Source organism: Panthera uncia (assembly GCF_023721935.1).
Source record: "Panthera uncia isolate 11264 chromosome A3 unlocalized genomic scaffold, Puncia_PCG_1.0 HiC_scaffold_11, whole genome shotgun sequence".
Lineage (NCBI taxonomy): Eukaryota > Metazoa > Chordata > Mammalia > Carnivora > Felidae > Panthera > Panthera uncia.
Window position 1 is genome coordinate 48,186,735 of NW_026057578.1, and position 12,134 is coordinate 48,198,868.

The following is a 12,134-nucleotide window of genomic DNA, read 5'->3' on the forward strand; positions in this document are numbered from 1 at the left end:
AAGAACAAAATGGAAATTCTAGAACTGATAATTATAATATATAAATTATAAATTCCCTTAGGTCACCTAAGCATATTATAGACTAAAGACGAAAAGAGTCGATGATCTTAATCATAGGTAATTAGATATTATGCAACCTGAAGAATAGACACAAAGAATGTTTGAAAAAAATTTAAGCAGAGCATAAATGATGTGGGCATAATATCATTATATTAACTGGAATTCCAGAAAAAGAAGATAATGAGAAGAGGTAGAAAAATATTTGAAGAAATAATGATGAAAAACTTCTCAACGATTGAGAAAAATATTAACTTCTATATGAAGGAATCTCTGCAAACCCCCATCAGAATAAATACAAGGAAAACCATCAGACCTAGATATATTTTAGAAGTATCAAGAAGAAAAAGATTCATTATCTATGGGAACCAATGAAAGAAATGATGGTGACTTCCTCTCTTAAGCAATGCATCAAAAGACAGTGAGAAGGTAGCCTTAAGGTGTTAGGAAAAAAAAAAAAAACATGCTTCAATCCATAATCTATGTACAGCAAAAATATCCTTAAATATGAGAGTGAAATGGAAACGTATGAAGATAAATAAAATCCAAGAAAAGTTGTCACCAACAGACCTTTACAGTAACAAATGGTAATGACATTCTTCAGGCTGAAGGGAAATAATACCAGATGGATAAATGAATCCAAAGAAAGGAATGAAAACATTGATAATATTAAAGAAACTATTAAGTATAAAAGATTATGTATTTTTCTTCTTATAATTTTCTTAAAATATACTTAAATGTTTAAATAATATACAATTGACATGATGCTGAGAGCTGTAACATATTTATAAAAAATATATGATATGAATATGAATTATGTGGGGTAAATGGAATTATTCTGTTGTAATATTTGAACATTTTATATGAAGTGATACAGAATTAATTTAATGCAGACTGTGGCTAATGAAAATGCATACTGAAATTCCTAGAACCATTAAAAAATAAAATTATGGAGGGCAACAAAAATGAAAAAACTAACAATTTCATTACCTCAAAGGAAGCTGTCTAGGAAACAAGAGAGAAATAAAAAATTTGGGAGCCAATATTTAAATGAACAAATTAGTAAAATTAGGTATGGTAGATAAGTATAATATACATATATATATACATATATATATATACACATATATATATACATATATATATATATATATCTGTAGTTATAAATGTTATGTACCTATATAAATATAATAGCATATACCATATAGTTACATGTATATATGAATATACATATGAATATATGTGTATATATGTTAACATATATATAATACACAAAAGAATATATAAACATAAGACCTCACTGCTCAAAGAGAAGAATCAAGCTTAATCAAGTAAAATCACTGAAACTATGTTAAATATAAGGAACAAGTCAACTTAAAAGCACTTCTCATTGGCAATCAGTAGTCAGAACAATAAAGATGTTGCACGCAAAAAACAAAAAGAGGCTGATATGAAAAAAAAGAGCAGAGAACAAGAAAGACGATGAGAAAATTTAAGACAGTTATTGCTGATAAGTTATATACATGTGCATACATAGCTATGTGTGTAAGAGCAGAATGGACAATAATTAACAGGGCCACACAAACACCACCAGGAAGCATTTGTCTAGAAAGGAGAGCAAGAAGGAAAAGAAATTATGCATTTCCCACAGTAGAGGGTCTCAACCTGAGAGCACAGAGCTCTCCCCTTGTGTCCAGCTACCTTCTAAGAAATCTGTCTTACTCCTTCATCTCAAGCATTGGCAGACTTTTCCTCCTTGCAGATTTGCTGAAGGCAAAGGCAACAAACAGTTCTGACCTCAGGCTAGAAAGCCACTGAATAGAATGGTAGTTTACAGGGTGCTGAGATGCAGGGAGGCCACCAGTTGTGAAAACAGCAAGGAAGGGGCTCAGGATACATGGATTCTTGATATTACATGACAGTACACAGTACAGCAATATCATACATGTGTCGTCTAACAATACCCAGGATGAGTGAGGAGAGAACTATGATGTATAGAAAAAATAAAAGAGGAGAGCTCAGACGCTTGGGGAGTTGATTCCTAAGCTGCTATAGATATTCTAGGCTTCTAACAGGAGCACTGAAAAACCCAAGGGATAACTTCCCAGAGTGGACCACTCACCCTGGGGTCCCTGAGGAGCAGAAATGTCTGCCCTGCTGGAACTTACAGATATTGTTTTCCTTATTCCAATTCTTTTGTTTTCCTGAATAAATTGGGAATGCAGTGAATGCACATTCTTTTTTTTTAATATGAAATTTATTGTCAAATTGGTTTCCATACAACACCCAGTGCTCATCCCAACAGGTGCCCTCCTCAATACCCATCACCCAACCTCCCGAATGCACATTCTTTTACAGAAATTATTTAACTCTGCCTTTTGCCCTTATTCTGAAAAAGCCTTAAGGCAAAACTGTTTAATGGAAAGGAAATGATTAACAACCTTAATTTTTGTTTCTGAAATTCAAACTCCAAATATTTGTCTACTTAAAAACTCCAGTAAAATCAACTGACCAAGTGGTGGAACTACTACTGGGATTGAACAAGGCAGCTTGACAACAGCTCAACATATAAAACCCAACTGTTCTGTTTCCTGGAAATGATCAGCAAAAGAAAAAAGAGATTACATTCAAAAGAATGAAAACATGACAAAATACCTAGGGATAAACAAATTAAGAAATGCAATCACTGTTGGTTATAAAAATCCATATCCACACATATCTACATATAGCTTTATACAGCAACATAAAACAGAGGAATACATGTAGAATACACCATGTCCCTAAAAAGGAAATCCCAGTATTATAAAAATATAAATACTCTTAAATTAATCACTAAACTCTAATAATCCTTATCAAAATCCTGTGATAATTTTTAATGAACCTTGGTAAGGTATCTGTAAATTGATACAGAAAAGATAATATAAAATAATAATACGATTTTCATCATATTAATATTGAGATACTTGCTCTACCAGATATGAAACAGGGTATAAGGTTACAGTAATTAAATCTATGTGGTACTGATATAGAGTCAAATAGACAAATGAGAGAGAATAGATAGTGCAGGAGCAGATCCACATATAATACACCTATGATATTTGATTCAGTGGGGGAAAGATGGATTTCACACATTGTATTTTGGAAAATCCACACCCATTTGTGGTAAGCAGAATAATAGGCTCCCTCATATGCCCCCATCCCTCCCCATCCTACTCCCTGGACTCTATTAACTTACATGCAGAAGGAACTTCACACATGTGATTAAGGTTATAGACCTTTAAGTAAGGAGATTATCCTGGACTATCCTGGTGGGCTCATATGAATCACATGAGCCTTTAAAACCTGAGCTTTCCTCACCTTAGTCAGTGACCCTTTAAGAAGGGTCAGGAAGATGAAATGCTGTTGGCCTTGAGGATAAAGGAAGAGGTTGTGAGATGGAAGGAATGCCTGTTGTCTCTACAGACTGAGATAGGCAAGGGAATATATCCTCTCCTGGAGCCTGCAGGCTGCTCCAGGATACTGCCCTGCCAGCAGCTTGATTTTGACCCAATGAGACCGCTGTTGGACCTCCAGTTTACAGAACTGTAATATAAATAGCTGTGTTGATTTAAGCGACAACATGTTTGATAATTTGTTAAAACAGCAATTTAAAACTAATACAACTTTGAAAAAGTAAGATTTCTACCTCTTTAAAAAAAAAAAAACACAAATTCTGGATTACTTAATTGGCCAAACAAAATATTTGGTTAGACAGTTACACACATACACACACATACACACATTTGTAAGATGTGTGGGGAGAGAGGAATAAAAGAAGCTTTCATAGAATGTGTGCATGCATTTGAGGTGGAGGAAAGCTCTCTAACCAACACATAAAATCTAGAATCAAGAAAATTAAAAGATGGCCAAATTTGACTTCAAAAAAATAAAAATGTTCTGAAGGAGAAAATAAAAACCAAAAAATAAAATTAAAAACAAAAATAGCCTGAGGAAGAATGTAGTTAACATATGTAATTGGCAAAGGGATAGTGTCTTTATTATAGAAAACAAATACTATGACATTCAAAAACGACATAAATGGATAGAAAAAAGATTATACAGTATGAGACCCAGTGATTCCCAGAATAAGCAATTCAAATGGCCAGAAAATGAAAAAAAAAAAAATCTGGGAAATGGTAATGAAACTAACAATACTTCACCCATCAGATTGGCAAACTTTTCAATTATTAATAACAGACATTGAATGAACATTATATAAAGATTTTCCTTTTTCCTCCATAGTGTGTAAATGTATGAATATATAAAAATGAAACAAAATAAAACATTTTTGTATCTAGCTCATGTCACACTTGAGTAAACCCAAACTTTTTTTCCTTTTCTTTCTATTATACAATATAAACATGTGCGTGCACTCACATGTGTACACACACACTCACCCACATGAACATACATGCACATGTGTATCCATGCACTTGCATACAAGGGTCAGAGCAGCTGAGCTGACGCTGAGGGAATTAAAATCCCAGAGACAATAAATCAGTTGCTTAATTCTTCCATTGCTGTAAGGTTGTGCAAATCCACCCACCTGGGCAGATGCAGGAGAGAGGGAGAACTGCTTTTAATTCTTTCAAGGGCTTCCTGTCCTTGACCCTATGGCTGGCAAACTCCCTGCTACTGGTGTTAACATGTTGCCCTTTCCCCTTCTCTAGGGAGCTTTGAATGATTTTATGGGTGGGAGAAAATAAAACTTTAGGTTTATTAATTTGAGACATTACTTGTGAGATTCTCTATCCAGGAGCACAGATTCTGAGTCTAATAAAAGGAATCAAAATAAAACATAAGAGCTTGGCCTCTACCCCACCCTGCAACCAAAAGATATAAAATATAAATATTTCATATTATATATAACATTTTATAATATAAAAATATACAATATTTTATATTATATATAATTATATGTTATATGAATAAATATTATAAATATTTTAAATATATTACATATATTTATACATATACCTAAGGTACACATTATTGCAGATGAAGAAATTTTCCCCAGTTCCTATAACTAGCATATGTCAGAGCTGGGACTTGTGTTCAGCTTAGTCTATGACATATTCCCTCCCAGTTTTCACTGTTAAGTCTTTAGTATGAAGCTGGTTACATGACAAAATGGGCCATCCTTTAAAGTATCTGTTGTTCACAACCACTTCATGTGATAACAGAAATATAAAAATGATACAACTGCATACTAAATAGAAAAAGAGTTGAGCCCTTGCTGAAATAACCCCAGTCTGCCAACACAGTATAAATCCATGCAGCACGTTGAAGAGTGATAGGGCCCTAGCCACTCCTGCAGGTGAAGAAAGATACATGCAACATGGGTGTCACTGCAGCTTGGTTTATAATAAGTTGGAAATTTAAGATAAACCAAATGTTCACTGATCAGGTTGTGCCTGAACAATTGACTACTCTATCCACCCCTCAGAGGCTATATGGTGTATGTGTGCCCACGCACATACTTTCTTTGACTGCCATGGAGGAACTGATGAAGACTGCCACCACTGCCACATTTTAAATCATACTCTGTGCAAAACTGCAGGTACTTAAGCCAGATGCCAGGCCTGACGTTCCCTACACCTGCCTACAAGTGTTCCCTCTTCCTCAAACAAAGCAATGGTTTTAGCAGGAATGTGGGAGGAATGCAAACATCAGAGTCCATCTCAAGAGAAATCATGACACAGAAATGTTTTTAAGTACCTGCTCTAAATATGTCATTGGTTATATTATATCATTTCTGGAGGTGGAGAACATGAATTCTCCAAAATAAGCAGAAAACATGGTATGATGCTTAGAGCTTTGGATTTGGATTGTAGCTCTGTCATTTGTTAAACACATAATTTTGAGCAATTTATTTAATTCTCTGAACCCTGGCTATCTATTTTATGGAGTAGCTCTGAAGACCAAGTAAGTAAATATTCATAAAACTTTCAATGGTGCCTAACACTTGACAAATGTCAATTGTTTTTACTTTCCTAGAATAGTATCTCTGCAGCCAGCACACAATAACCTGCAGGCCATATCCAACCTGCCATCTGTTCTTTAAGTCATTTTTTTTAGTGTTTGTTTATTTTTGACAGAGAAAGACAGAGAATGAGTGGGGGAGGGGCAGAAAGACACAGAGACACAGAATCCGAAGCAGGCTCCAGGCTCTGAGGTGTCAGAAAAGAACCCGATGCAGGGCTCAAACTCATGGACCACAAGATCATGACCTGAGCCGAAATCAGAAGCTTAACTGACTGAGCCACCCAAGAGCCCCAACCTTCCACCTGTACTCATAAATAAAATTTCACTGGGACACAGCCAGTGTCATTTGTTTATGTATTGTCTGTAGCCACTTCGACTACAACAGACCTGAGTGTCCGTGTCAGAGACAGTCTGGTCCACAGAGTCTAAAATATTTACTTTTGGCCCTTTAAGCAAAAACTCCCTGGACTATCTCATGTTTTTACATCTCTACTGATTTTTCATGAGTGTAATAAAATGATTACAGTATGTGTATGACATAGGAAAAGTTACAATTTCAAGTGTAGTTTATGAATAAAAACCTTCTTGATTGACCTGGGAGAAGATGGCGGCATAGGAGGATGCTGGGCTCACCGCGTCCTGCTGATCACTTAGATTCCACACACACCTGCCTAAATAACCCAGAAAACTGCCAGAAGACTAGCAGAATGGATTCTCCAGAGCTAAGCATAGACAAGAGGCCCACGGAAGAGGGTAGGAAGGGCAGAAAGGCAGGGTGCACTACACTGATTGGCAGGAGGGAGCCGGGGCAGAGGGGCAGCCCGCCAGCAAAGCAGAGCACTAGAGTCAGGCTTGCAAAAGCCGAGGGGCTGGACGGAGTGTGTTCTGACAACAAGCGGGACTTAACATCTGGAAGGTTATAAGTTAACAGCTCTGCTCGGAAAGCAGGAGGGCTAGAGGACAACAGGAGGGACAGTTGTTGAGCCCCGGACTACAGAGCTCAGCTTGGCAGAGAACAAAGCCACTCACCAGTGCCATCTCCCTCGCCCATTCCCCCAGCCAAAATCCCAAAGGGAACCAGATCCTGTCAGGGAACTTGCTTGCACCGTGCAAACACCCAACACTGTGCTTCTGCGGTTCCATCCCTCCAGCTGGTCTGAGGGAACCACAGGGCCCCTCCTGAAGTGGATCACCAAGGAAAAGCAAGCTGAGCCTGCCTCTCCCGCCCCTGTGCACCTTGCCGATCCATCCCAGCTAATACGCCAGATCCTCAGTACCACAAGCCTGGCAGTGTGCAAGTAGCCCAGAAAGGGACCACACTACCCCCACAGTGAATCCCGCCCCTAGGAGAGGGGAAGAGAAGGTACACACCAGTCTGACTGTGGCCCCAGCGGTGGGCTGGGGGCAGACATCAGGTCTGACTGCGGCCCCACCTACGGATGCAAGTTATTCAAGACAGCACAGGGGAAGTCCCCTGCAGGTCTGCACCACTCCAGGGACTATCCAAAATGACCAAACAGAAGAATTCTCCTCAAAAGAAACTCCAGGAAGTAGCGACAGCTAATGAACTGATCAAAAACGATTTAAACAATATAACAGAAAGTGAATTTAAAATAATAGTCATAAAATTAATTGCTGGGTTTGAAAACAGTATAGAGGGCAGCAGGGAATCTATTGCTACAGAGATCAAGGGACTAAAAAAAAGCCAAGAGGAGCTAAAAAATGCTATAAATGAGCTGCAAAATAAAATGGAGGCGAACACAGCTCGGACTAAAGAGGCAGAAGAGAGAATAGGTGAACTAGAACATAAAACTATGAAAAAGAGGAAGCTGAGGAAAAGAGAGATAAAAAAATCCAGGAGTATGAGGCCAAATTAGAGAATGAATTGATGCACTAAAGAGAAATAATCTACGTATAATTGGTATTCCAGAGGAGGAAGAGAGAGAGAAAGGTGCTGAAGGTGTACTTGGAGAAATAATAGCTGAGAACTTCCCTGATCTGGGGAAGGAAAAAGACATTGAAATCCAAGAGGCACAGAGAACTCCCTTAAGACGTAACTTGAATTGATCTTCTGCATGACATATCATAGTAAAACTGGCAAAATACAAGGATAAAGAGAGAATTCTGAAAGCAGCTGGGATAAACACGACCTAACATATAAAAGGAGAAAGATAAGACTCGTGACGGATCTCTCTACTGAAATTTGGTAGGCCAGAAAGGAATGGCAGGAAATCTTCAATGTGATGAACAGAAAAAAATATGCAGCCGAGAATCCTTTATCCAGCAAGTCTGTCATTCAGAATAGAAGGAGAGATAAAGGTCTTCCCAAACAAACAAAAACTGAAGGAATTCATCACCACTACAAGAGATCCTAAGGGGGATCCTGTGAGACAAAGTACCAGAGACATCACTACAAGCATGAAACCTGCAGACATCACAATGACTCTAAACCCATATCTTTCTATAATAACACCAAATGTAAATGGACTAAATCCTCCAACCAAAAGACATAGGGTATCAGAATGGATAAAAAAAACAAGACCCATCTATTTGCTGTCTACAAGAGACTCATTTTAGATCTGAGGACACCTTCAGATTGAAAGTGAGGGGATGGAGAACTAACTATCATGCTACTGGAAATCAAAAGAAAGCTGGAGTACCCATACTTAAATCAGACAAACCAGACTTTAAGTTGAAGGCTGTAATAAGAGATGAAGAAGGGCATTATATAATAATTACAGGGTCTATCCATCAGGAAGAGCTAACAATTATAAATGTCTGCACCGAATATGGGAGCCCCCAAATATACAAAACAATTACTCACAAACATAAGCAACCTTATTGATAAGAATGTGGTAATTGCAGGGGAATTTAATGCTCCACTTACAACAATGGATAGATCATCTAGACACACAGTCAATAAAGAAACAAGGGCCCTGAATGATACATTGGATTAGATGGACTTGACATATATTTAGAACTCTGCATCCCAAAGCAACAGAATATACTTTCTTCTCGAGTACACATGGAACATTCTCCAAGATAGATCACATACGGGGTCACAAAACAGCCCTTCATAAGTATACAAGAATTGAAATCATACCATGCATACTTTCAGACCACAATGCTATGAAGCTTGAAATCAACCACAGGAAAAAGTCTGGAAAACCTCCAAATGCATGGAGGTTAAAGAACACCCTACTAAAGAATGAATGGGTCAACCAGGCAATTAGAGAAGAAATTAAAAAATATTTGGAAACAAATGAAAATGAAAATGCAACAATCCAAACACTTTGGGATGCAGCAAAGGCAGCCCTGAGAGGAAAATACATTGCAATCGAGGCCTATCTCAAGAAACAAGAAAAATCCCAAATACAAAACCTAAAAGCACACCTAAAGGAACTAGAAGCAAATAAGCAAAGATACCCCAAACCCAGCAGAAGAGACATAATAAAGATCAGGACAGAAATAAACAATACAGAATCTAAAAAATCTGTAGAGCAGATCAACGAAACCAAGAGTTGGTTTTTTGAAAAAATAAACAAAATTGACAAACCTCTAGCCAGGCTTCCCAAAAAGAAAAGGGAGATGACCCAAATAGATAAAATCATGAATGAAAATGAAATTATTACAACCAATCCCTCAGAAATGCAAGCAATTATCAGGGAATACTATGAAAAATTATATGCCAACAAACTGGACAACCTGGAAGAAATGGACAAATTCCAAAATACCCACACACTTCCAAAACTCAAACAGGAGGAAATAGAAAGTGTGAATAGACCCAAAACCAGCGAAGAAATTGAAACACTTATCAAAAATCTCCCAACAAATAAGAGTCCAGGACAGATGGCTTCCCAGGGGAGTTCTACCAGACATTTCAAGCAGAGATAATACCTATCCTTCTCAAGCTATTCCAAAAAATAGAAAGGGAAGGAAAACTTCCAGACTGATTCTATGAAGCCAGTATTACTTTGATTCCTAAACCAGACAGAGACCCAGTAAAAAAAGAGAACTACAGGCCTACATCCCTGCTGAATATGGCTGCAAAAATTCTCAATAAGATACTAGCAAATCGAATTCAACAGCATATAAAAAGAATTATTCACCATGACCAAGTGGGATTCATTCCTGGGCTGCAGGGCTGGTTCAACATTTGTAAATCAATCAACGTGATACATCACATTAATAACAGAAAAGATAAGAACCATATAATCCTGTCAATCGATGCAGAAAAAGCATTTGACAAAATTCAGCATCCTTTCTTAATAAAATCCCTCGAGAAACTTGGGATAGAAGGAACATACTTAAACATCATAAAAGTCATTTATGAAAAGCCCACAGCTAACATCATCCTCAGTGGGGAAAAAGTGAGAGCTTTTTCCTGAGATCAGGAACACGACAGGGATGTCCACTCTCACTGCTGTTGTTTCACATGGTGTTGGAAGTTCTAGCATCAGCAATCAGACAACAAAAGGAAATCAAAGGCATCAAAATTGGCAAAGATGAAGTCAAGCTTTCACTTTTTGCAGATGACATGATATTATACATGGAAAATCCAATAGACTCCAAAAGTCTGCTAGAATGGATACATGAATTCAACAAAGTTGCAGGATACAAAGTCAATGTACAGAAATCAGTTGCATTCTTATACACTAATAACGAAGGAACAGAAAGACAAATAAAGAAACTGATCCCATTCACAATTGCACCAAGAAGCATAAAATACCTAGGGATAAATCTAACCAAAGATGTACAAAATCGGTATACTGAAAACTATAGAAAGCTTATGAAGGAAATTGAAGAAGATATAAAGAAATGGAAAAATATTCCGTGCTCATGGGTTGGAAGAATAAATATTGTCGAAATGTCAATACTACCCAAAGCTATCTACACATTCAATGCAACCCCAATCAAAATTGCACCAGCATTCTTCTCAAAGCTAGAACATGCAACCCTACAATTCATTTTGAAGAAGACCAAAGCAGGAGGCATTAGAATCCCAGACTTTAGCCTCTACTACAAAGCTGTAATCATCAAGACAGCATGGTATTGGCACAAAAACAGACACATAGACCAATGGAATAGAGTAGAAACCCCAGAACTAGACCCACAAACGTATGGCCAACTAATCTTTGACAAAGCAGGAAAGAACATCCAATGGAAAAAAGACAGTCTCTTTAACAAATGGTGCTGGGAGAACTGGACAGCAACATGCAGAAGGTTGAAACTAGACCACTTTCTTACACCATTCACAAAAATAAACTCAAAATGGATAAAGGACCTAAATGTGAGACAGGAAACCATCAAAACCCTAGATGAGAAAGCAGGAAAAGACCTCTCTGACCTCAGCCGTAGCAATCTCTTACTTGACACATCCCCAAAGGCAAGGGAATTAAAAGCAAAAGTGAATTACTGGGACCTTATGAAGATAAAAAGCTTCTGCACAGCAAAGGAAACAACCAACTAAAAGGCAACCAATGGAATGGGAAAAGATATTTGCAAATGACATGTCAGACAAAGGGCTTGTATCCAAAATCTATAAAGAGCTCACCAAACTCCACACCCGAAAAACAAATAACCCAGTGAACAAATGGGCAGAAGACATGAATAGACACTTCTCTAAAGAAGACATCGAACACACACATGAAAAGATGGCCAACATGCACATGAAAAGATGCTCAACGTCGCTCCTCATCAGGGAAATACAAATCAAAACCACACTCAGATATCACCTCACGCCAGTCAGAGTGGCCAAAATGAAGAAATCAGGAGACTATAGATGCTGGAGGGGATATGGAGAAACAGGAACCCTCTTGCACTGTTGGTGGGAATGCAAATTGGTGCAGCCACTCTGGAAAACAGTGTGGAGGTTCCTCAAAAAATTAAAAATAGACCTACCCTATGACCCAGCAGTAGCACTGCTAAGAATTTACCCAAGGGATACAGGAGTTCTGATGCATAGGGGCACTTGTACCCCAATGTTTATAGCAGCACTCTCAACAATAGCCAAATTATGGAAAGAGCCGAAATGTCCATCAACTGATGAATGG